Source organism: Bos indicus, chromosome 17, assembly GCF_029378745.1.
Source record: "Bos indicus isolate NIAB-ARS_2022 breed Sahiwal x Tharparkar chromosome 17, NIAB-ARS_B.indTharparkar_mat_pri_1.0, whole genome shotgun sequence".
In the NCBI taxonomy this organism is placed as follows: domain Eukaryota; kingdom Metazoa; phylum Chordata; class Mammalia; order Artiodactyla; family Bovidae; genus Bos; species Bos indicus.
Genome location: NC_091776.1, coordinates 60,723,813 through 60,750,017, shown reverse-complemented (window position 1 = coordinate 60,750,017; position 26,205 = coordinate 60,723,813). Strand labels below are relative to the sequence as shown.

The window sequence follows — 26,205 nt, the reverse complement described above, 5'->3', positions numbered from 1 at the left end:
GATACGAGGGTGGGCCAGGACTGATCCCCACTTGCTGATCCTTGCCAGTCAGAAGACTGGGGTGCTTACAGATTGCACACGTGTGCACAGACAGGTGTGCACACACTCGTGTCAGTGCCGGCTCCCCACTGGCCAGCATGTGCCCCAGTGGGGGTGCGTGGGTGGCCTCCTCCCTTCAGGCCTTGGTCATCACGCCGGGCAGCAAGGGGACAACCCCGCTGATGGAGACTTTTCCCTTCCTTTCTAACGGGTGGACACACTCATCCTCCCTTTGCTCCTGGGGAGTTGGAGGGCAGGGGTAAATATTCAGCAAGTGGGGGGCGGGGATCCAGACTCCTGCACACCTGACTGGCCAGGGCCAGGGCCTGCTCATGTGTGCACGCCAGGGGCCCCCGGACTCGGGGAGACCAAGCACGGTCTCTTGACCTGAAATCGGCCCCACGGCTGCACTGTGTAAGCAGGATGAGTCCCTGATCCCAGACATGGGACCTGAAGTGCTTCTTCAGTGCTTGGCGCTTGAATGACGCACAGCCACGCCCTCTGAACTCCACTTCTCCCGCCGGCCTCTGGGTTTTGATATGTGCTAAGTGAAGTCAGGCCAAGCTCTAGGGGAGAAAACAGCTCACCCCCCCACCCCCTCCCAACAGTGATCAGACAGGTAAACATGGTCCCTGGCCATCCCCCCAGCCCCTCCCCTCCTTTCTACCCCCTGCCCCTCAAGGATAAACCTTTGAGAAATTCCGGGACAAAAGGATGGGGCCTCCCTTTTACCCCATCTCACTGCCCCCACCCCCACCCCCACCCCATCCTCAGGTCCATTTATCAAACGTATACACGCGATTGCTGCCAATAAATATTTAATGTGTGTGGCATCTGAAGAGAGGTATTATTTTATTTGAAAATCTACACACACTTGCGGGTGCGGGGGCATACGCGCCTACCTACGACGGTCTAGGACGCCTCAGGGCCAGAGACCGATTGGGCGAAAAAAACACAGTAAAGGCCGTAAGCTCTTGTGAAATGATCTAAGCTAAATCCAAGGAGTTAACCCGCGGCCCTGCCAGCATGACCAGGCATCGGCCGGCCCAATTTCTGGAGGCAGGATGGTGTGTAAATGCGGCATTATGAGGCCTCAAAATGAATCTGCACGTCTCCCTGGCGCGCACCCGGCCGCTTCGCTCCCCCTCCTGGCCTCGCTCTGAGCAGGAGGTGGGGGGTTGCTGCTGGTGAGGAGGCCGGCCTGCCAGGGAGGGGAGGGGCTGGGGGGCACCTTGTCAGTCTTCCCAGCACCACCCCCCCCAGTTGGGGCTCATGGCGGACTTGGAAGGGCCTGGAGGCTGGGCAGGTGGGGATGAGCAGGAAGGTGAGGTGGAAGAGCGCCTAGTGGAGCCCAGTCCACAAACCCTGCTTTATTCTGCCACCTAAAGGCCGACACGCCCCACGACAGATACACCGCCTCTTTCTCCAGCGAAGCCCCAGCGCCTCCTCCAGGGCTGGCCTTGGACACGGAAGGCAGGGGATACACACACTTCCTGGTAGACCCCTTCGGGTAAATGTAAGCGGCCCTCTGGCCCCAAGTTCTTCAGAAAGCCACTGGGGCTGCAGGGGCAGGAGCATCGGATGGATCCAAACCTGGTCTGAGAAGGCTCTCAGGCACAGGGGGGCCTTGGCAAGCACCTGTACGTGTCCAGGCCATGCTGGGCACTGGACAGACACAACCTATGGGTGTGTTGGTCTCTCCGCTCGCCCTCCACTCCTGCCTCAGCTTCCAGGCTCTTTTAGGCTTTGACTTAAGGCAGCAGCCTTGGCTGATCTGCTTGGGGTTCAAGGGCCCAGTGTGCTTCAGGGTGCTGCCATACGGACACCCAAGTAAGTCTCTGCCTCCCCCTGGGGCTGGAACCCAGCTCTGCGAGAGTGGAAACCACATCTATCTTGCTCACCACTGGATCTGTGGCAAGGCGCCCCGGGCCTGGCTCAGAGTGGATGTGTGAAGGTAGTTTTGGAATGAAGAAACAGTACCCCTAATGAAAGGGGGACACGACCACTGGGACATCACAGCCACACTTGGAGGGTGGAGGAACCAGGCCACTGGGTACACACACCAACAGCACAAACATTCATTATCATTGGTCTCACCATGCCCATTTTACAGATGAGGAAACTGAGGTTCAGGGAGGCAAGTGCTTCTTACAAGTAGGCAGCAGGGCTGGAGAGAGAGCCAGAGAGTGTCTGACGTGAACCCGGAGCTCTCTCCACTGCCCAGTGTTTCACCCTCTTCAGTTATCTGGAGGGGACCACTTTCAGGAGCGGGGACTTTCTTTCTGTCCCTGGGGCATGGCCCCATCTGGCGTGAAGCAGGAAGGCCGAGTGTAGGGGGCAGCAAGGATTGCCCCGTGTAGGCTCTGAGGGGTCCAGTGACCTGCCTGAGATGGCAGTAAGGACGGCTGACTGAGTTCCAGTTCCTTCCACCTCCATACTAAGTGCAAACCCCCTGCCTCTGCCTGCAGGGGCTCCAACCTCCTGAGCCTGGCTCCTTTCAGGGGAGCTCACGCGTGCGCGTGTGCGTGCGCGTGCGTGTGTGTGTGTGTGTGCGCGCGTGCGCGCGCGTGAGACAGACAGAGGGAGAGACTGGTGAGGTTAATTCCTCCCTCTCCGCAGAGCATTGCAAGCTGTGGACGCCCTATGCATGGTAAGCAGCTGAGGGTCCGGAGAAAGGCAAGGAAAATAATTAAAAGGTGGAGAATAAAGCTGATGGGGAGAAGCTGAAGGAGCCATGCTCACGTGGCCTGGAGAAGTGGGATATGAGAGCTCGGCGGGGAAAGCCTGGATGGAAGGGCAGCCTCAGTCCATAAGGGATGAGGGCAGGGACCAGGGAGCTGGGGTCCTGTCCCAGGGAGACGGTGGGCCAAGGGGGAGGTCACAGCCCATCTGGGCTGTGCAGATGTCCAGACAGACATCTGCAAGGCCAAGGAAATGCTGTGTCCCAGGACCCGAGGAGCTTAAAAAACAAAACCAAAACTATTCTTTGGGGGCTGGGGGCTTCCAAGGTGGTTCAGATGGTAAAGAATGTGCCTGCAATTCGGGAGACATGGGTTTGATCCCTGGGCCATCAAGATCCCCTGGAGGAGGAAATGGCCCTCCACTCTAGTACTCTTGCCCGGAGAATCCCATAGACAGAGGAGCCTGGTGGTCTACAGTCTATGGGGTCGTAAAAGACTCAGACCTGACTGAGAGACTGAACAACAGCACCCTTTGGGGGACTGGGAAGGGGTGATGGTGGGCCCGCCTGTTCCTTCCTTCTGAGAATGCGATGAGAGAGAGGGCAGGCTTCTGAAACGGCTGAAAGATTAGGGTTAGATCTTAGAACCGCTACCTGTGAAGCCCCAGAATGAACGGCTGGAGCGTCAAGACACTGTCATTGTGGCTGTCACCCCAGCGATCGACGACAGAGTCGTCGTGCCTGTGACGTGCTAGGGCTTTTAAATATACTGTTTCTAGGTACAACAACTGTGGGTTAAGAGTCGCTGCCTCCTGTTTTTACAGATGAGAAAACTTAAAGCGCCAAAGAGGCCAAGTGGCCCCCCTAAGCCCCACGGTCCGGGACGTGAAACCCAAGCCAGCTTTTGCTCCTGGTGGAGAAAGGATGCTGGGGACGTGGATGGCTTTGGTTGAAACTACTGTGTGGGAGAAAATAAAGCTGACACTAATGATCTCAGAGAGATATTGAAAGAGAATTAAAATAGAAAAAGAAAAAAGGTTGGTGTGGTGGGCCGGGGTTGGGGGGGTGGGGGCAGTGGAGAAAATCAATGAAGTACCTTTAGCTCCTTGGAGATAAGCGATATATAAATACCAAACATTATTAAGGTTCTTATCTGGCAGCAAAGCCCATGGAGCCATGTTTAAGAGCGGCTTTTGCAGGAAGTTGTGTGTGTCTCCTGGGAGCAGAGGCTTGGGTGAGGCTGGGCAGGGCCACCAGGGAACCAGAGAGGGAGAAGATGACAGGGCACCCAGGAACCCCACCCTCCCACCCGCTCCTACCCAAGCCCAGACTCTACCGCTTGGGAAGGAGACAGGGATGCTCCCCACTGTGTAGATAATAGAAACCACAAAATAGCAATTACTGTATCAGAAGCTGTGAATAAAGAGGACATACCGGGCTTTTAAACATGGCCCGCCTTCCCTCCCCCACCACGCTCACACTTCAGTAACAAACTCACACCTCACTTTTCCAATTATTTCATTCACCTCGGGTTCACCCATCACTCCCCCACGCCGCAGCCCCACCCCCATCTCCGCCACGCCAGGGAGCGCGTGACTGGTAGGGGATTCGTGGGCTTTCGACAACGAGTTTGTTGTCATGTTTCTCATCTCTTTCGAGGTGCGGTGGGGGTAGGGATGGGGGTAGGGGGTAGGGGAGTGGGGAGGGGACGCTGAGGTGTAGATCGAGGCAAGCCAATTATGCCTGGGCCTCATAAACAAGTCCAGGCATGCAAATTTGTTTGCACACAAGGTCTGAATGTAGACACAACGTGTGCATGTGCACGCGTGTGCGTGTGTGTAGGGATCCCCTCCCTTGAGACTCTGTGACCAGACCTGCTGCAGTCCTGGATGGCAACTTTGCTCAGGGGGTGGGGTGGGGGGGTATTTTTAGCTCTGCTACTGAAAAGGATGAAGCAGCCTCTCTCTCCTCCACTGAAGTGATGGGATAGGTTGGGGAGGGGAAGGAAGTGACGGGGAGACAGAGAGAGAGAGAGCCCTCCAGAGATGCCGACCCTGATGATTCTGTAGCTACTCTGATGCCTGGGTTTGGAGGCTTCATGCACAGGCCAACCTTCCAGCCTGCACGCTGACACCAAGTGGAGGTCAGGCACACCCTAGGGAGCCTCGGCCCTTCTGCTCCCAGGACACAAGTCCTTATTGCTCTCCTATTTGGATCCACTGGAGGAACCAGGGTCTCAGTAGAAGTGCTGAGTCACGTGGGGGAAGTCTGACATCTCTCCACCAGTGCTCAAGGCATTACTGAGGTGGGGGGGGGGGTGGGCACAGGGAAATCAGCTGCCACCCAAGGGATCCAGAATTGGAACAACACTGTGGTCTGAACAAGAATGAGATGAAGGGCTGGTTTTGTGATAAGAATAAACTGCAGGCTTCTTTCTGTTTCTTCTAGAGCCAAGAAAAAAGGGCTAAAGCTCTTGGCATTAGAAGCCTTTCCAGTATACCACTGGCACCAGCAATGTTCTAACACACATGAAGTATCCATCCATCCCTACGGTCTTTCTCAGGGCCACGTGCCCTACGGGCGTGTTAAACACGGGCTGCACATGATCTCACAACAGCCTCATGATCTGTGTACTGCTGTGCCCACTTTATAGATGGAAAAAACTGAGGCTCAAATTATGTGATTTCTCCAAGGTCAGCCCCTGAGTCATTACCTACAACAGGGGGTGAAGTGACCTGTTCAAGGTCCCACAGGTGGTCATGAGCCAGGCTGAACTCCAAGTGGGCAGTCTGCCCCTGAGCCTCTGCTCACTGGACATTTGCGTGGTCTGTCTATCAATAATTGGCCAAAGGGCTCTTTGTGCAAGGTGCCAGGTGAGAGGTGAGGGTGGGCCAGACATCAACTTTGTTCTTAGGGATTCTGGGCTGGCAGGGAAGAGCTACAGGCAGGTGGTGAGCTCCCCCACCACTGCCCAAGGACTCGGGGATCAATCCCCTCCCCATCTCAACTGCTTAGTGTCCACAGCTGGGGGCTTCTGATCTCTGCTCACTGCTCTCCCTCTCTTCCCGCATGCTGATGAAGAGTCCATCTGTGAATTCACGGACCCACAGAGTAGTTCCCACCAGGTAAATGAATGTGGCAGGTCAGCAGCTGCTTCGCCCGGCATCCCGTCTCAAGGCTCCTCTCCTTACTGAGTCGCCATGATGCTAAGGGCCCCAGCGGAAGCACAATGGAGGGACAGACGGGCTGAATGGACACCTGAGGACAAATCCATCCCTCCATCTAGGACACATGGGTTTCTGCAACCGAGGGAAGCCAGGCAACACGACCCATCACCCAAACCTCCGGCTTCTGGAATGTGTACAGAGCAAAGCCTTTAGCCGAGGCTTCCTCGTCCAATCCTCCAGCCTCATAAACTGGGAAACGGAGACTGATCTGACCACTCTGGCTTTCCTCCTGCTCCCGAAGCCACCAAGCTTGGCCTAGCCTCAGAACCTATGACCCTGCTCTTCCCATAACCCACAACTCTCAGTGCTGAGCTGTTCCCATGATCGACCCTCTTATCATCCAGTCTCAGCTTGAATGCCACCTTCTCAATGAGGCCTTCTGTGCTCCAGGCAGAACCCAGACTCTAACGCTGTTCCTCTGCTGCACCAGCCACTCTCCGTTGCCTCTGAGCACTGTCTGGAATGGCTTGTTTATCTGTCTTTCCCTTGCCGTTCACAAAGACCCACAAGAGACGGAAAGAACACTCTAAGACAGCAGGGTCGAGTCTCTGTTGCGTCTGCGGAACCTTGGCCTGCGCCTAGCCCACAGAAAACGCCCTGTAAACATTCACAAAAACACGCACTTGACATTGACCGAGTCCTTGGTGAGCACCAGGTCCCCCTCCTTCTCTCTGATCATCTCACACAAGGCATAAGCTATTGCAACAGACACCGGCATGTCTGGGGCCAGGCCAGGACACGCAGTCCTTCTGTCCTCAGGACGCTCTCTCATGTTGCACAACCACACGGTATCACAGGGAGTGTTTGGCCTCTGGAGGTCCACACTCCTTCCAAAGTAGCCACAGGGATTCCTTCAACTGCAGGAGTGAGTAACAGCAGCAAAACGGGGGTGGGGGTGGGGGGACAGGATTACTCACCAAGGGACCAGAGCCCAGACAACGGGGTTCAGAATTCTGCCCTGCTAGGTTGGAGAGCAACGACATCATTCCCTCCAGACAACCCTGGCCAAGCTGCAGCCAGGCGCTGGGGGTCTCGGTGTGAGGCTCCACCTGCAGTGACTGCTCCCCCAGAAGGTTATAAAGGTGTGCGCTGACCCCCAGTCAGGCCTCTACTCTGTTGTGGGGGGGTGGTGGTGGGGAGGGGGCGGGTTCGTGGAGGCATATTTAAGCTCAGAGCTGTTCCTCCTTCTTTTGTTCTCGCTCGCTGTTTAAAGAGTGCCTTTTAGAGTGAACTTCTCCAATTACGCACCGCTTGTTGCGGTGAGAGCTGGATGCAGAAAGGTTACCTTATCACCATCGGCGCGCTAGGCCTTTCATTCTTGCCTCTTGGAGGCTGAGAATGGCCTGGTTTCCAAGAAAGGGAGAAAGGAGGTATGGAGGATAGCGCTTAGCTTTTCTCAATAGCCTTTCACAGGGTCCTCTGCAGGCAGGCGTGACCCTCTCGGGGATGAGCAGTTAAATGGCATCTCTGAATCAGATTCAGGGCCTGCGTTCCAGGCAGACCCCAGATTCTCCCCAGAGGTTCTGGTGGCGGGGCTCTGGCCCAGCTCTGCCCTCACCGCCTGTGTGACCCTGGCTGAGTCGTTTCCAGGCTGGACTGATAATCAGGGGAGAGACAGAGAGAAAGGGAGGAAGGTGTATAAGAACATCTTGAGATGTGCCAGGCCCAGGACAATGTAAGGGACAGAACGCTGGCCCTCGAGTCAAAAATTTCTGGGGCCAGACAGATGACAGGAGGGGGCCAAGAGCTGGGGCAAACTGGCCAAGTCCCAACTCTGGGCAATTCTTGGACCAGTAGCATCAGTGTCATCTGTGAGGCTTGTCAGAAAGTCTCAGCCCACTCCTCTCTTTCTGAAATCGGAATCTCTGGGGGAGATCCGGCAGTCCAAGTGGTAACAAGCCCTCCAGGTGAGGGTGCGCCTGCCCAGGTTGAGGACCACTGCTCCATCAGAGTGGGCAGGGACCCCTCAGCCCCATCTTAAACAGCCAGCTGGGAGATCTTTTTTCTAAAGAGGTCTGCAGTCCAGACTCTTTGAAGAAATGAAGTTTTCAAATACTGGTAACAAAGTCAAAACATTTTCAGTGCTGAGTTTTTAGCATCCCCACATGTGGGTTCTGTTCTGCTTCGATCCTAAGTGATCAGAAGTGCTGGTCTACTTCCCAAGTGATTGACTGTCCTCCACTCTTTATTACCCCAGATTGGGCCCCTGCCCTTCCCTTCCTGGCCCCTTGGGCTCCCTGAGGACAGAGAGGGTTTTCCCATTGCATTTGCCACGCAGCACCTAACCAGGCATGGACATCTTCGTGGGTGGCTACACATGCAGCCAATCAACTGCCCCTCACCATTCTCCAGGACGTAGCCCCAGACTGAACATTGTCTGTTAGATCCAAGTGTAGGCTTCAGGCAGAAAATGCCATTAAAACAAGATTTTTGAAATAACAGGTAACTTTTAAAAAAAACATGTTCCAAATTTGTCCTGAAAGATGTTTATAGGTATTTTGTGTAAGAAGACTTCTGAAATTAAATACATGTAGGAGAGATCTGGCTAAACAGAACTCAGCAAGCTTCCTGGCTGCAGACCTTGTCAGTACCTTTAAAACATCTCAAGCAGGGAGGATTTATCTGCAAGTGCGAGAAAGAAAACAGCGTTTCTCAAGCTCATCCAGCCATTGAATCTCTCCTCCCAAGCATCTCCCAAGACACTGGTATTCCACTGAACACAGCTGGGAAGTCCAATTTGGAAGAGAAAGAGAAGTAAGAGACTCATACACCCCCAGGTGAAAGGCCTTTGTCTTGAACACTTGGGTGAAACCTCAAATTCACCCGGGACTGTGCAAAGTGGGGGAATGCTCAGAGTGAGTCTAGTTTTGACCACGAGGGGCCAAGTCACAGCATCGCTGAAAGAATCTAAGTCTGGAGTCAGACGTGGCTTCAGATTTCAGCCCTGCACCTGATGTCAGCTTTCTGAGGCTCGGTTTCCTTATCTGTAAAATGGGAATAACTAGGCTGCCATACAGGGGCTGCTGATGCCATGGTTCCCACACGTAAGGAAGAAAGGGAAGCTGTCTTATCAGTAACACCCCTGTCTTCCATACAGATCTGTACTGGGGCCAAGAGAGTGACCCTTCCCAAGCTCTTATGATGTGCCAGGTCAAAGCTGAGAAGGAGCAGGCGGGGCTGGTCAGGGCCCCTCCTGAGGGGAACCCAGGCGTTTCCTGCAAGGAGAAGAGGTTAAGAGGGCCAGGTGTGACTGTGATTCTTGGAGCCCTGAAGAAAGCAGCGGTGCTCCATCTTCTCCACATGTCCTACCGCTGTTACAAGATAATCAGAAGCACTGTCCTCAAGGAGGCATCCTTCAGCCAGACCCAGGCTCCATCTTCCTCGGGCTGAGCAAGCCCACTGGGGCAGAGCGTGTCCCCTCTTCCTCTCGGAAGGAGAGCTCCTAGACACGTCCGCCGGCCGGGGGCGTGCACTCTGGTGGGTTCCACGCCTCTGCCGGGCTGAGCTAATGGAATACGTGGCGGATGCTCTCCCCACCACCTTTCTCCCCCTCTGGTCTTCCGCTGCCTCAAGTACAGCTAATCCCATTACAAGAAAATAAAGTGGATAATTCAGGCTAATGAAATCGTTACAAGAATGTGGGCAGCCAGAGCTGGACATTCAGAACCAATTTAACACCCTTTGGTGTTAGTCTCAATACAGAAAATATTCGAGAGGGAGGAAAGAAAAAAATTAGAAAGAAAAAAAAAAACTTTCTCTAAGACCTAGCCTCTTTCTGGTGGGCTTACATCTGATTAAATAATTAATCTGCTGTGTATCTGACTTCTTGCAATGGTCTCTGTGGTGCCCGATATTTCCACAGTAACTGCAGAAAATAGGAAATGAGGGTGAGAGAATCCAGGAAGTCTGAAGTCGGGGTTAAACGTGGGTACAACTTGATGCCTTTTGATACCTGGTGACTCTGCCCATCACTGCTGCTACTCACTCAGAGAAGGACCACTCCCAGGCACCCCCCTCACGATCAGACTCTGAGCCCTCTGATACTGGATTAGAATTGTACCCTCCTGGGGTCTCTATGAGGCAGGAAAGGGTACGGTTAGTTCCCATGCTAAACAGGGCAGGCAGGTGGACCCACTATGCAGGGTGGGCATGGTGTGCTGGGCAGAGAGATGCCCCTTGGCCCACAGCCCTCATGATGCCCGCTGCCAGGTCACAGCCAGACCTCCTGAGCAGGCTGAATGAAGGGGGGCCACTCCACTTCTCAGCCCCTGGCACTTCCACTCAGTGCCCGCCCCCTCCTCTGCCACATCCATACACACACAGAAGGGCCCCTTCAACGTCATTTCTTTTGGATCCATCTTAACGCTCAGAACCCTAGGGAGGACTGCATGTCATGAAGCCAGATGACCTCCAGTTGATTGCCATCAAGCCCACACCACTCTCCCAAACTAACATGGCCTGTTCTGACACCTCAAGCTAAGGGCACAGGTCTCCCAGTGATCCACAAGGTCCTAACTGGGGACTGTGGACGGTGGGTGGACGAAGGAGGATGTGAAGGAAAAAAAAAAAGAGAGAGAAACCAGATCTCACAAATACAGGGAGAACTTCCGCTGAGCTTGTAAGGTTTTGAAGGGATCTTAAGGGGCAGACATGGTTAAGTAGAAAACTTCTAGTCACTGGAGGGATTAGAAACTCTCCATTGATGGTCCCCCCATTGTAGTGCCAATCAGCAGCCCACAGCTGCCAACAGCATCTCCCACTTCCTGATGCATCAAGAGGAAGGCATCCCGGGGAGACTGAACATGGACCACAGAGCGACTCGGGGCTGCCGGGGCGCACCAGTGAGCACGACTGCCTCATGGCTGCAGGCCCGGCTCTTCTCCTCTCTCTGGAGAAGCACAAGGCGGCAGCCCAGCACCCAGGCAAGCCTCTAGCGTCCCGACAGCATCTCTAGGAAAAGGGGCAGGAAGGCGATAGCAGCATCCTGCCCGGGTTCAGGAATCGGAGCTCCGATGGGATGTGAGTCAACACCACCACTTAGGGGTCGAGGACAGAGGCGCGGGGAGCAGGGGGCTCAGAGCATGGCAAGTCGCATACCATCCGTGCCACACAGCTCCTGCGTCCTGCAGGAGGAGATGCTGCTGCGTGTTCGCGTAGACTCCAGAAGGAAGCAGAGTCCCACAGGCAAAAGAGAATGACGCCAGGAAGCCCACGTCCTAAGCTTCCGCTGGTCACCCATGGGAGAGCCCTTGACCCTGCCCCCTCCCACTGAAAGCCTGTTTGCTTTTACTTTGCAAACTCGTTGATCTAATTTCTTGTCCCAAAGCAGCTGAGAAGGGCCAAGAGGTTAATAAAAGGCCTCAAGAAGTGAGGGCTGACGAGGGATTCACACGCTTCCTCTGCGAAGGGTCAGACAGTCTATAGTTTTGCCTTTACAGCTTCCCAGCTCTGCCACTGCAGCGTGTCAACAAACTGCTATGTGCCAGTGAGACTTGACTAACAAAGGCAGGGGGCTGTGCCACGCTGCTTCAGTGTGCCTGACGCTTTGCGACCCCATGGACTATAGCCTGCCAGGCTCCTCCATGGGGTTCTCCAGGCAAGAACACTGGAAAGGGTTTCCATGCCCTCCTCCAGGGGACCTTTCTGACCCAGGGATCGAACCCGCGTGTCTTGCATCTCCTGCATTGGCAGGCAGTCTCTTTACCACTAGCCCCACCTGGGAAGCCCCGGGGGGCTGGCATGTGCGCCTTAGTTTGCTGACCCCTATGTGAATCTAAAAAAACCAAAACATGGTATTAAAAGAACTGGCCAAGCACAGCAGCCCGGGGCCATCAGATGCAGGGGCAAACGGCAGACGTATCTACACAGCCCTGACATGCCTTCTGTGATATGTCCTGGGCTCAGTGACTTGGAGGTCAACACAGACCCATAAGCCTGGTTGTTGCCCCACAAAACGGTGAGCGGGACAGACTGCCAGGTGGAGGATCCCGAAGGCTTCCCACCTGGCCCGCTGACATACATCAGCTTTGCCTCTGCCATCACCTGAGGCACGCCTCTTCCTGGATGTCACCGACTTCCATCCTTCCCTGTATCTTGCTCTCTCTCTGCTTAAGGTCCTTCTTCCCTGCTGGACTACTGTGTGGCCAGGGCCCAGGATGGGGCTAAAGGCACCTGGTGTGCAGCAGAACAAACCATGTGTGGTCCCTCTTAGGACCCAGGTCCTCGATGCCAGAAACAGGAAACACAGCTCAGGGAGGTAAACGGGTGCCTGGGGCCTCGGAGGAAGCTCTCATCCAGGGGTCCCCAGTCTCTGGGCCGCGGACCCCTACCTCCTGTCAGATGGGCGGCGGCATTAGATTAGAAACAAAGTGCACGATGAAAGTCATGTGCTCGAAGCACCCTGAAACAACCCCCACTCCCCCACCCCCGGGCCAGGGAAAAGCTGTCTTCCACGAAACTGGTCCCTGGTGCCAAAAGGGTGGACACTGCTGCTCTCAGTCACTGCTGGGAGCAAGGTTCATGGACGCTGAGCTCCCAGAGTGTACGTGACCCCGAGGGGCCAACTGTCTGAACCCACAGGGCAATGCCCAGGGCTGTCTGACCGTGGAGTTCCCCGACTTCTTCCTCTGCTGTACCGCGTCCCCAGGCCACCGCAGTAACCCACTTCTGTTCCTGCACCCCCTTCTCGGGTTCTCGCTGGAACCTGTCAGCCACTGGGAAGCCATCAGGTGAGTGATGGGAGGGAGCAGAAAAAGAGGCTAAGGAGATGCTGACAGATACAGAAAGCAGCTCCTAAAGAGCTCGGCATCCTAGAAACTTCTGACACCTGCCGTTAGAAGGAACGCCACAGGACCGCCACAGCGTCAGGAAGCTCTCCATCCCCTTAGCAAGCATCCTGAGCATCCATCAAGCCCTACTCATGGCTGGGAAGAGGCAGACAGTGTGGTCGCCAGGTCTGCCGGGCAGGCAGGCCCCCTGACCGAGACCTCACACCCAGGAGGGACCCCCTTCTCTGGTCCAGAGGGCTCAGACTGGAGTGTGCCTCAGATAACTGAGCAGCCTCAATATCTGAGCTTTCCAAGAAAAGCTGGCAGGTTGTCACCAGGGGGAAGAGAGCTGACACACCCTTGCAGACGATGTGGGATGCAAATCCACAGCGTGGGCCTTTGATGGAAGGCCTGGGAGGCCGTTCCAGGGGCTGGCGGGAGACAGGGAGTGGACGGTCCCCTGCCGGCACCAAGCGGGAGGGGGACGCTCACCCTGACTGACTGGGACAAACAGAATTTTTAAAAGCCTGGGAAAGAAAATGACAATAAAACAAACCAAGCTCGGGCGGGCTGGCTGGCGAGTTTTCAGAGGCAGGGAGAGGTGGAAATGGATTGGTGAGAGGGAGCCATCTGTTTGGGGCTGAATAAACCAGCGCAGAGCTCAGTTCAACTACAGGAGGGAAGAGGAAGTTCAGGAGCTGAGGGTCCAGTGGGAGCCGAGAGCTGGAGGGGTCTGGAGTCAGGGACAGAGAGAAATGGCCTCCAGAAAGCCAGTTCCAGTGGCTCTGGGGGGAGGAGAGGGAGAGAGTCTGGACGTGAGGGCCACGATGGGTCCCACCGTGGGATGTATCTTGGTGTGTACAGGTGTCTCGGGTTGAGGCGGGGGGTGGGGGTCTTTCTATGATAAGAAACCCAATTAGGGCCAGATAGGATTCAGGGTGTAAGAAAACTGACGAGCCCCAGGCAGGGGTGAAGAGAAAGGGAAGAGTCAGTCATCAGTAGGGAGAGGTCCCCTCCGCAACAAACACTGTTTATCTCCCCAGCGAGTTAAAGAGCGTCCTTTGCAAAGTTCGAGAGGAGGGAAGAGTAAATTATCCTGTCTCTGGCAACGTACAAAGCCGTGGACGTGCTTTATCTCCCAGCTGCCTCTTGGCACGTGGGGTGTGGATCTTGGCCGCGTCTCCCGTCCCCCACGGCTGCCCCCGTTTCTTTTGGAAGACAGGAAGTGTGGTTGCAGCTTTTTCAGAAGCAGCAGACCTGGGGCGAAGCGCACCTTGGGGTGGGCGTGGGGAATTACTGGGAGAGGAAAAACAATCAAAGGTGTTCACGCCCTCGTGGGGCAAGATGGGAGAGAAAAGAAAACCAGGCTTGGTTTCTCTGGCTCCATTCAAGCCACCCCCCATCCCCCAGAGAAACAAATTCTACATAGATCAGATGTCTTGTTTCCCAACCCCTGGTGGGGAGCTGTTCCTCCAAAGACAAGGATGAGTTCGTACCCCATGTTTGGGGTGGCCCCCAGTCAAACTAGGGCTTCCCAGGTGGCTCCGTGGTAAAGAACCTGCCTGCCAATGCAGGAGATGTAAGAGTCGAGGCTTCGATCCCTGGGTCGGGAAGATGCCCTGGCAGAAGAAATGGCAACCCACTCCAGTATTCTTGTCTGGGAAATCCCATGGACAGAGGAGCCTGGCCGGCTACAGTCCATGATGGGGTCACAAAGAGTCAGACGTGACTGAGCGACTAAACAATAACCACTCAACGTGAGAGACATCAGAGGTCAGGAGGCACAGTGGTGTTACAAGGGATACACGGGCTCACGACACAAGCTTGGGGGTCAAGCTGCCTCCCCCACTCTCTACTTTGGCTTGCAAGTCTGTAAAAATGGGGATAACAATCCCTCACACTCAACAGAGCTGTGGTGGGGCTTAAAGGAGACATAATGTCTAAAGCATTTCACACAGAGCTGTGCCCTTAGTGCATGCTAAGAGCACAAGGGACAAATGAAGGGGAGGATGACAGAGTCAATACAGGGGATCAGGTGAGGCGGGTAAGGGTGCTCCTCTCTGGCAAGTTCTGACTTTCTGAGCCAATGCAAAGCAGTCCTGGGCCAGGACTGCAACCCACCTTCCAGATGAGAAAGAGGGGGAAGGCCCCTGGCCTCACCTCCCTTCTATAGGTCAAGTGGCAGAGATGGGACTGGTACCCACAGACTGATGATGCTCAGCATGCACAGACTGATGCTCTATTCACTGGACGGGCTGCCCCAGGGCCCGGGATGCCAGAGTTCATCCTCTCCAATGGGAAACAGGGTAGCTGTGCACAGGTGTGCTTTGGAGCCTAGAATTCTGCAGGGGTGTGTGTGTGTGATTTCCCTGGTGGGGAGCAGCTCTGCCAGTGATCATTACTACTGTGTTCTGGGGATACTGACTGATGGTGTATGGGGTGGACTGGGGGGTGGGGTGGAAGGTCAGTTACTGCAGCAGAGACATCACCTGCTCTCCAGTATCCGTGTCTATTCTGATGAGGAAAAAGCGACTGGTTCTTTTAAACCAGGAGTTGGCAATCTCTGGCCCACGGGCCAAATCTGGCCTATTACCTCTCTTGGGTAAGGTTTCAACGGAGCACAGCTCTGCCTGTCTGCTTAGAGTCTGTTTAGGCCTGCTGGCGAGTCAGATGGAGCTGAGTATCTGTGATGGAGACCACACAGCCCACAAGGCCGAATATATTTACTCTCTGGCTCAAGGTTCTCCAGAGAAACAAAACCAACAGGTTATCTATCTCTCTATCTATATATCTTGTGTTGGCCAAAAAGTTTATCTGGGTTTTTCCACAACATCGTAGGGAAAACGTGAATACGGTTTTCGCCAGTCCAATGCATACAGAGAAAGACATTTACGAAGGCAGACTGGCCCCACAACCTGCCACCTGCAAGCTGGGGCCCAGGAAAGCTAGCTCTGGTTCAAGTCCAAGGGTCGGAGAACCAGGGGAGCAATGGTGTTGAAGTCCCAGGTCCGAGGGTCAGGAACCAGGGGCCTCTGGCGTGAGTCTGGTCTGAGTTCCCAGGCCTGAGAATGAGAGCAGCAGTGTTTGGGGGCAGAAGAGCAGAGTCCCGCTTCCAGCACTGTTTTGTTCTATTCGGGCTCTGGCGTAAGGCCGTGGATGGTGCCTGCCCCCCACCCTCCCCCACCTGGTGAGGTTCCTGCCCTTTACTCAGTTCATAAAGTCAAATGCTCACCCCTGCCAGAAAGGCCCTCACAGACAGAAATGATGCTTTACCAGCTTTATGGGCACCCAGTGGCCCTGCCAAGTTGATGCTTAAAATTAACCATCACAGGTTCTTTACAGAAGTTTGACAACCCCAGTTCCAGACAATCTCATCCTCTGGCCCAATCCCACTCCCCTCGGTCATCACACCGTCACTGCCCGCCCTCACCCACCCCACACCCCAGCTCAGAACCTTCCCCCTGCACAGCCATGTCCTCCTTACATCACCTTGAAAAGCAGGTGTCTACCTCCTGGCTCCTTCCTGCGTTACTTGTTTTCCCTGATCAGGTATTCATAAGCAGACCTCGTTATCCTGTGGTTTGTAAATACTACAGCACTTTTTTTCAGACCAAATTTAAGATCTGCAGTAACCCTGCATCGAGCAGGTCTACTGGTACCATTTTTTCCAGCAGTTCTGGTTGCTCTGTGTCTCTGCATCACATTCTAGTAATTCTTGAATCATTTCAAACTTTCACATCACTGTTAGATTGGTTGTGGTGGTCCCTGATCGGTGATCCTGGATGTGATGACTGTAATCATTTTGGTATTTTTAAGCAATCAGGAACTATTTATTTATTTAGGCCACGCCGAGTGGCTTGTGGGATCTTAGTTCCCCAATCAGGAATTGAACCTGGATCCCTCAGCAGTGAAAGCACTGAGTCATAACCCTTGGACTGCCAGGGACTTCTCAGGAAGGTACTTTTCAATTAAGGTAAGTACATTATTGTTTTAGACACAACGTGTTGCACACTTCATAGACTTTCTTAATAGCAGGGTGAACACATAACTTTTACATGTGCTGGGAAACCAAAGAGAATGTGTGTGCGCCTCGCTTTATTGTGAATCTCCTGATTGATGTGGTCTGGATCTGGACCACAGTATCTCCGAGGTCTGCCTGTATGAGCAGGGGGCACTATCAGAGGCCGTGAGAAAATTCATGTCGGCTGGTAATTAGGGAGGTTTGCAGAAAGTATCATTAGGCCTCCCCGCCTCGGCCTCCCAAGGCAACATCCACTGGAGGAGACCCTAATAGGGGATGGTTTCCCGGGAGCCTGCCATTGCAGATGGCTGGGCCTGGAGACACTCCAGCAGCCCCCAACTCAGCTTTTCTAGGACTACGAGAAGAGAATATCCACCTGAACACTCTGTCCTTGGAGGAGAGGATGCTGTGCTCAGAACAGGGCACTCCCCTCTCCCTTCTCCCCACTCCCTTTGGGTGCAATGTTAGAAAACTGCTCCCAAATCAGACTTAGCCAAGATAGTCGATTAATTGGAAGACAACACAAAAGAAGACAAAACCAAAAAACAGGTGCCAGGGAGTTAAAAAAAGAAAACAAAACCCAGCAGGGAGACGGCAGGACGTGGGAGGGCATGTGCTCACAGCACCACTTCTGGAGAGAAGCACACGCCACCAGCTATGCGGCTGCCTGTGGGGAGCAGCTCAAGGGACCAGACTCTGTTGCACACCTCTCCCCAGTGCTGGCGTGCGGCTGCAGCTGTGGTGGCCAGTCCCCCCGAGGACTCCGATCCCCCTCCCTGCCAGCGTCCCCCTCCGGTGGCCCCCGCTCTGCTCCCGGTGCCTGCTCAATCCCAAGTGGAAGGCAGCCCTGGCCCCGGGGGGTAGTCCAGCTGGCAGGGTGCGGGCTCTCAGGCAGACTGTTCTGGAAAGGCCTTCTGTGCCCATCTCAGGAGTCTCCGGGGGATCAGGCCCTGGTGACACAGCAGTGGCCTTGGCCGCCCCCGTGTATGACTGCTCCTTCCTGACCTCCCCTCGGTGCTCCCGGGTCACCTGCCAATCTCTCTATACCTACATCCTTTCTCCAAGCTTCTGGTGTGAGGAGAACCAAATGAAGATATCTGTGGCTCTGTGCTCAGTCGCTCAGTTGTGTCCGACTCTTTGCCGCCCCATGGACCTCATCAAATGTCACTTGGTCGGACTTCCCTGGAGGTCCAGTGGTTAAAATCTGCCTGCCAATGCAGTGGACATGGGTCCCATCCCTGGTTCAGGAAGATCCCACACGAAACAGGCAACTAAGCCCGTGTGCCCTGACTAGTGAGTCCACGCACCCGAGCCCTGTGCTCTGCAACAAGCCCGAGCACCACAGCGAGAGGGCGTGCCTGCTCAGCCGCTTCAGCCGTGTCTGACTCTTTGCGACCCTGTGGACTGTGGCCTGCCAGGCTCCTCTATTCATGGGGATTCTCCAGGCAAGGATACTGGAGTGGGCTGTCATTTCCTCCTCCAGGGGCATCTTCCCGACCCAGGGATCGAACCTCTATCTCTTCTGTCTCCTGCACTGACAGGCTGGTTCTTTACCACTAGTGCCACCTGGGAGCCCAGAGTGTAGCTCGCCGCAACTAGAAACAGCCGGCATGCAGTGACGCAGACTCAGCATAGCACCCCCTCAAATAATAATAATCAATAAGTAAAAATTAAAACAATTTTTTTCCACTTAGTCTGTAACACCCTTTAGTTTTTAGCCTGCCAACCTAAGCACCTACATCACCTCCCAAACGCCCACGCCCTCAATCTGCTTCGTTACACGGGCAAGCTTTGCCCTAACTGGGGCATTGCTCTAAAGGGTGTGTGGACACGGGAGGGAGCTTTGGAACCTTATTGTCTTGGATTCCCCGCCCGACGCTGAAAATGACTTTTCTCAACCAAGTTTCTCAGCAGCTGCGGCTGCAGAAGAAAGTGATAGAACCAGAGGCAGGTATAGTTGCCATGATACGGCTGTTGCGGTCATTTAGCCTGAGCGCAGGCTCCTGTGGAATAATTTAACGATCTGTCATGGGAACAGAGGAAGGAGGACGAGTGTCGTGTGGCCTGATGTCCCCACCTCCAAAAAATAATCGAAGCACCCGCAGCTAGAGAAGGTTCCTGACTGGAGAGATGGGAGGCTGAGAACATTTCTTCCCAGGACCCAGGTGGGCATGCCTTCCCTATCTACCTTTGCAGCAGAGAAACGAGTGAATTAGAAAAGCTGTGGGGACATCCACTCCCAACTGTGCCTTTCTCCGGCTGTCAACTACGTTCCTTTTATATCCAGAGCCTCAAGGGTCTTTATTTAAAGCTGTGCATGCATATCCCACTCTTCGCGACCCCATGGACTGCAGCCCACCAGTCTCCTCTGTCCAAGGGATTTCCCAGACAAGAATACTGGAGTGGGTTGCCATTTCTCCCTCCAGGGGATCTTCCCGACTCAGGGATCGAACCCACGTCTCTTGCATAGGCAGGCGGATTCCTTACCACTGTGCCACCTGGAAAGCTTTCTTTAAAGCCACTGCCTGTCAAAGCTTTTGAGTGGCTTCCTCCCTCCTTTGGGGGCCCGTGGATGGAGGAGGATGAAGGTGGGGACAGGAGAGGACAGGGTGGTCAGGATGCTAGGTGGCAGTGTGGACGGAGGGCGTGGACGAGAAAGGGAGCCACGGTTGTGGCTCTGTGACCTCCTGTCTCCCTGACTTGAGTGGAGCTTGCTTCTAGGAGCTGGAGAAACCCTTCATTCTACAAACCACCGTTGCTCCTTACACCACTGACTCTGGAAATAACACTAACTCTGGGGGTGGTGAATGGCTCTTTTAGGTGACCAATCCGTCTGGATGGAAGCCAACCCCACCCACATGGGTGACGCAGACACCCTCCACCCGAGGGTGTGTCCAGGACACACCCGGCGGCCAGCACCCCAGCTGCTATGCCTTTCATAACTGCAACTCCCTCCGTGAAACTGCCAGGCCCCATCAGCGGGCAGGGGTCCTGGGAAGTCCAGCCTGGAGCTGTCTGGGGATGTGTCGGGGAAGGAAGCTCTGCAATTGGGGTGCCAAACACCGAATGGCAGTAATACAGGAGGAGATGCAGTGCTGGGGAGGGGGCGTCTCCTGGCTTGTGGGGAAAAGAAGGAAAAGCTCCGGACTTCCCTGGTGGTCCAGTGGCTAGGACTCCAGGCTCCCAAGGCAGGGGGCCTGGGCTCAATCCCTGGTCAGGGAACTTGATCCTCCATGCTGTAACTGAGAGCAAGCATGCCGCAACGAAAGATCCCCCATGCTGCAACTAAGACCCAGTGCAGCCAAACAAATATTAAAAAAAGAAGAAGAAAATCTTCACTCTCCTTGGAATGGACAGACTAACAGGCTGCCGGGTTCTTCACGTTTTAACAGGTTGTTCAGCGACATCGGCAACCTGGCCTGTGGGACTCTGGGCGGGTGGCCATGGCACTGACCCATGTGTGACCTGGCCTCCAGGTCTGCAGACTATAAAGGGCTCTGCAGACTGTAAAGCCTCATCCCAACTCGTCATCACTCTGTGTTCTAGTATTACACTTCTGCCTCAGAGGTAAAGGACCAGGACCAGCACATTTTATTTTAAATAAGGTCATACTAAAAAAGAGTTGCAAGACAAACCCTGTTTGGTACCAGGAGGGATGCGAGAAGGCACTGGGGTTGGGGTGAATTTAAAATGAGAGCTCTAGGCAGAGGGAGATGAGAAGGCTTGGAGAGTTTTGGGGAGGGGAGCTGGACAAGACCATGGACAGCTCCAAGGAGTGACTTGGGGGTACCCTAGCCCTCAGGACTTTCAACTGTCCCCATGCCACCTGCTCTCTAAGTAAGACATATGCTTCATTACCGTGTGACTACAGCTCCCACATGAGTCCCTGCAGACACCCCGTCTCTCCCACTGGAGAAATTCTGTAACCGCCACTGCTTCCAGACACTAAAATTCCAACATCTAGCACTAAAGGTCAGGGATGCTGTTAAATGTCCCACAATATGTAGGACAGCCTCTACCACAGAAAATTATCCTGCCCTAAAGGAGCTAAAATCCTGGTCCAGAAGCCGTGAGACCCCTGAGCACACCCCGCACCCAGATCTTGGTATCTAAATACCATCACTCACTGAAAAGAACCAGGGCTCCCTGGAGACATGGCTGGTTCCAGGGCTGGAGCTGAAAAAGTACAAGATGAGTTTGCAGTATCTTGTTACGCCAGAAGATAAGGAAGTACTCAAAGAGGAAAAAAAAAAGAGAGGCATGTCAAAAGGATACACCCCAGCCTGAAGGACTTTCCACTGGCCAAACTGGGGACAATTTCAATAACATAATAAATAATGATGATCATGGGTTTTGACTCATTGAATAATTCTTGAGCCTACACTGATAAAAACTTAAAAAATAAATATGGGCAGGGCGGGGGTCGGGGAGAGGGCAGAGAGGCTCTTCCCAGGAGACTACCAACCAATAACCGTGGGCAATGAATGAATTACAAAATCACCATTTGTTAGCCAGCACCGCAATGAATAATTCAGGCACCATTAGTGATGCTAACCGCAGTATGGCGAGCCCAGATACAGGATATTTGCAAAGCCCCAAAGCACCTCCTGAGATGAGATACTTACTATTAATATTGATAATTGCAAAGGGAACAATAATAGGTTAACAGTGGAGAAACTTGGCAGAAACTACTTTAACCAAGTGATCAAAGATAACATCACCTGGTGTCCAGTGGCTAAGAATCTGCCCTCTAATGTAGAGGGACGAGGATCTGGGAACTAAGATTCCACATGCCACGGGGCAACCGAGCCCTTATAACGCAACTAGACAGATGCCTGTGCACTGCAACCACTGAGCCCTTGAATCCGAGAGCCCTCGAGCCACAACTAAGATCCTGTGCAACCAATTAATTAATTAAAAAGAAAGATAACATCATCAGCAGTGGGACAAAGCGGAGGTGCCTCCTGATGCTGAGCACCTCAGAGGATGCCATTTCTGAGGTTATCGCCACCAAAGAGCCTCGATCCAATCTAATCCCGAGGAGGCAGCCTGCAGCCACAACTGAGAACATCTGCAAGACAACTCGCTGGCTGCTCCAAAATTGTCACGGTCACGGAAGGCAAAGAAATGCCAGGTAATGTCTCCAAAATTAAGGAAACTGGGTTTCCCTGGTGGCTCAGATGGTAAAGACTTTGCCTGCAATGTGGGAGACTCAAGTTGGATCCCTGGGTCGGGAGGATCCCCTGGAGAAGGGAATGGCAACCCACTCCTGTATTCTTGCCTGGAGAATTCCACAGACAGAGAAGCCTGGTGGGCTACAGTCCACAGGGCTGCAAAGAGTCAGACACGACTGAGGGACAAACACTAAAGAGATGAGTAAACTAAATGCAACATGTGATCCTGGACTGAATTTTGAATCAGACCTGGCCCCTCTGCCCCTTCCCCAAATAAAGGACATTATTAGGACAACTAACAAAATGTGAATAAGGTCTGTAGATTAGATAAGATGACATCCAAGGTAATTTCATGATTTTTGAGAACTGCACTGCAATGATAAAAACAACCCTGTTTTTGAAAAAATACATTCTTACTTAAGGTGTTAAAAAAAAAATGCCAGTACCGAGAGGTTCCACTTTAATTGGGCTGGGATGAGGCTCTGTCTTCCCCACTTTTAAAAGCCCCCAAAGTGATCTGGATGTGCAGCTCACCCTGCTGTTGGTTCCCCGACTTACTGCCCACCCCGCCATCACCCATCCAAGCTGGGGACAGAGAGACAGCACAGAACATTGCTCTGTTGAGATTCTGGGTTGTGGGTACTTAACCACTACACCCATGATGCTTTTTGTATAAACTCAATGCTTTAAAAACATCCCCCTTGAAATACCATTATATAACCAGTTTGTTTAATGACACAGCATGGAACAGTCCTGAAGAAGCCAGCATCTGATCACCCAAAGGGTATTTGAGACAGCCATGTGGCCACTTTGCATGTTTCAGCCCAACTTCGTCTAGCTTTAAGGGCGATCTTCCAAGCTCACATTCCAGGGGCCACGGACTCAGCTGATGACATCGGTTCACGAAAAACACTTCTCACTGTTCAGACGGCTTCAGATTCTTGGCAGGTACAACAATACTACACTTTCCTTACATCTGTACCCTGTACTTTCCCAAAGGCCCTTTGCATGCATTCTCTCTCATGATTCTCAGGAAAACATCTGAGATGGGAGAATGGTTATCACTTCCACCCATTTAACAGGTGAGGAGACGGAGGCTCCGAGAGGATCGGTGAGCAGAGTGACTGAGACTCTGGCCTCTGACAGGTCTGGGTTTTAACCCTGTCTTCCCTGCTTCTTGGCTGCAGGTAAGGGCTGTCACCTCTCTAGTCTTCATTTTTTTCTTATCTTTACAATGGAGGTAGAACATTGACCTCCTGGGACTGCGGTAAAGACTAAATATAAAAAGGGACGTGCAAAGGGACTTCTCTGGCGGTCCAGTGGTTAAGACTCCTAGCTTCCAGTGCAGTGGTCTCGGGCTTGATCCCTAGTCAGGGGAACTAAGATCCCACATGCAGTGTGGTGCAGCCAAGAAAATGAAACATTTATTTAAAAAAAAGGATACATAAGACTTTAGGTTGGCACTGGGCACACAGTCAGGACTAAAAACAAAACTAAAGCAGGTGTTTTTTTAGTTTTATTTTTGGCTGCTCTGGGTCTTCCGTGCTCGCTCAGGCTTTCTCTGGTTGCAGTGAGCGGGGCACACTGTCCAGCTGTGGTACAAAGGCGTCTCACTGTGGTGGCTTCTCTGGTTGCGGAACATGGGCTCTAGAGCACGTGGGCTTCAGGGGTTGCGGCTCCTGGGCTCTAGAGCACTGGCTCAGAAGTTGTGGTGCGTAGGCTTAACTGCTCTGAGGCATGTGGGATCTTCCTGGACCAGGGATCAAACTCTCGTCTTTTGCATTGGCAGGCAGATTCTTTACCACCGAGCTACCAGGGAAGCCCCCAAAGCAGGGATTCTTAAGGAAAGAGGCAGCCCTCACCCAGAAGGGGGCTGCTTTTGGTTGTCACAATGAAGGCGGGGACATCAGTGGCACTGATTAAGTGGCAGCTTTACAGATGAAATACCCCTCAGACGCCCCTCATCCCATGCCGACAGCAGCCCTATTTAAAAACACTGGTACACTCATAGCTCCTCTGCTGTTTCCTCTGCAAATAAGGTCCCTCTCCCTACAGGCCAGGGTTTCTCCACCCAGGCACCACCCATGTCTTATGCAGGATACTCTGTTGTTGTGGGGGGGCCGTCCTGTGCCCCGAAGGATGCCTGGCCTACACTTGAGGCCGCTAGCACCTTGCACACTGTGACGACCAAACATGACTGCAGACGATGCCGAGCATCCCCCCGTGGGCACAAACGCCCCTGGTGAGCGCTCGCTGCTGATGCCGTTGTTCAGTTTAGTTGCTCAGTCATGTCAGACTCTTTTGCGACCCCATGGACTGCAGCCCGCCAGGCTCCTCTGTCCATAGGATTCTCCAGGCAAGAATACTGGAGCGGGTTGCCCTTTCCTTCTCCAGGGGATCCTCCCGACCCAGGGATCGAATCCCTATCTCCTGCACTGGCAGGTGGGCTCTTCACCGCTAAGCCACCAGCGAAGCCCCGTGACCACTTGTGCTAGAGATAAACAGAGGCATCCTGAGGATGTAGCCCTTTTCAGTTCTCTGGGTACCAACGGGTGAGGGAACTCTGCAGGGAGGAGGAGGGTACCCAGCTGTAATGCCCAAACCATCTCTGCCCCAAGTCTGACTGCAGCGACAGAAACCCAAAGTAAGAGACCCCCATCGTGGAAGTCTGAGTCGATGTGGGAATTTTTTGAGGGGAGGAAACAAGGATGACACATGGGCTCCCTTACCTGGTACATAAAGATTACATTCTCCTGCGGTCACTGCGTCTTTGCGACTACCCCACGGGCCCTCGATTTAAGGCAGAAGTGAGCTTGCTTCCTGATCACGAAACAGCTGCTCTCTGGTGTCGCTCACATTTTTCTCTCCCCCGCCCCGGACCCCAGTACTTAAAGAAAAAGAAGAAGAGAAAAGAATGAATTTTAAACTGCTTAGGTAAAAGGCAGTGAATACAAAGCATTATTTATTCCCTGCTTGGATGCACGGTGCTTGGAAAGAAACACATGGAACGACTGATATTACAGAGAGAAGGAGACTCTTCAGGGGAGAAGGGAAAACACACACACATTCCTCTGCACTTCAGTCGAGCAGAGGGAGGAAGGAAAAAAAAAGCCACCGTAATTGATCAGAGTGCCTGGTTCTGCTCCAGGCTCGAGGCTGCATCCAGCCCAGCTTTGCGGGCTGGCAGCTGGGAGCCCGGCAGTGGTAACCTCGCTAATTCAATAAATGAATTCTGACAAGCCTAAATGGTTGTTTGGATGGATGCTCTCTCATCCTCCCCACCCTCGCTGCCCAAAAACCTCCAATAAAATAAATTACACAAAACGCGAGACACAATCTGAGTCTTTTACGGCCGTCTTCTCTAGCGGGAGTCGGAAAACATGCTATGGATTCCGGACGCTGCCGAGCTGAGAACCAGGCTGGCTGCCTTGGGGCCTCGAGTGGCCGGCGTGGTCTCCCTTCTCTGCTCTTCTGTTTGCTTTTTCTCCCCTTGGCGCCCTGGTCTCCCCGGTCCCTGGCTGGGGCGGGGGCGAGACAGGCTCGGATGTTATTCGGCACGCTGCCATAGGTGTCTTCAGCCAATCGGAGGCGATGGCAGCTGCCTGCACCTTGCTGACAGCTGCTGTCAAAACACTCTCACGACCGGCGGCTCGATAATAACTCGAAAATGAGATACAAATGAGTGACTTCGTGAGCGGGGACGTGCTGCTGTCCCCCACCACCCCGCGGGCTTCTGGGTGCAGCGGGGAATGGTCAGGGATGCTAGAGATATGAGTGCTGGCCCGAGGGGAGGAGAGATGGGCTAAGGAAAAAACCCCAAACCACCAAGACGTGGAAGACGGTCCCCATTCCATTCCCCTTAAAGGGGGTCCCACAGGATTTCAGAATGGGTCCACCATCCTTCCCCAAAGGGAATGCTGCCCACTCCAAGATGTGGCTGGATGTGCCGGTGGTGGTGGGGTTCTTTTCTGTCCACCCGTCCAGGGAGGCTGAGTCAGAAGCCCCAGGGAGAGAGCCAGGGAGGGGGAGGCTCCTTCAAAGGATGCCTCACACCCCCGCCCCCCGCCCCCTCGCATCACCATCTGCTGGGCTGTGTTTTTATTTATCAAGCCAACTCTTTCCTTCAAACTTAGGCTGTTACTCCCCTGGGGAAGCCAACAGGAACACAGCTTGTATAGAAAAGCACAAATAAGCCCCAGGGAATACAAAGTGTGTGGTCAGCACTTCCCTGTGTTCCCTAGGATGGAGGGGGCTCAGAAAGGATCTGAAACTCCCTTCTCATTGGCTGAGACCAGCC

At 53.6% G+C, this 26,205-nt stretch overlaps 1 protein-coding gene across 4 annotated transcripts in view; it reads right to left on the bottom strand.

Moving 5' to 3' along the window:
• The window catches only part of RBM19 (RNA binding motif protein 19), a 128,339-nt gene that overhangs the window by 43,019 nt on the left and 59,115 nt on the right, over nucleotides 1-26,205 (bottom strand). The window lies entirely within an intron of this gene.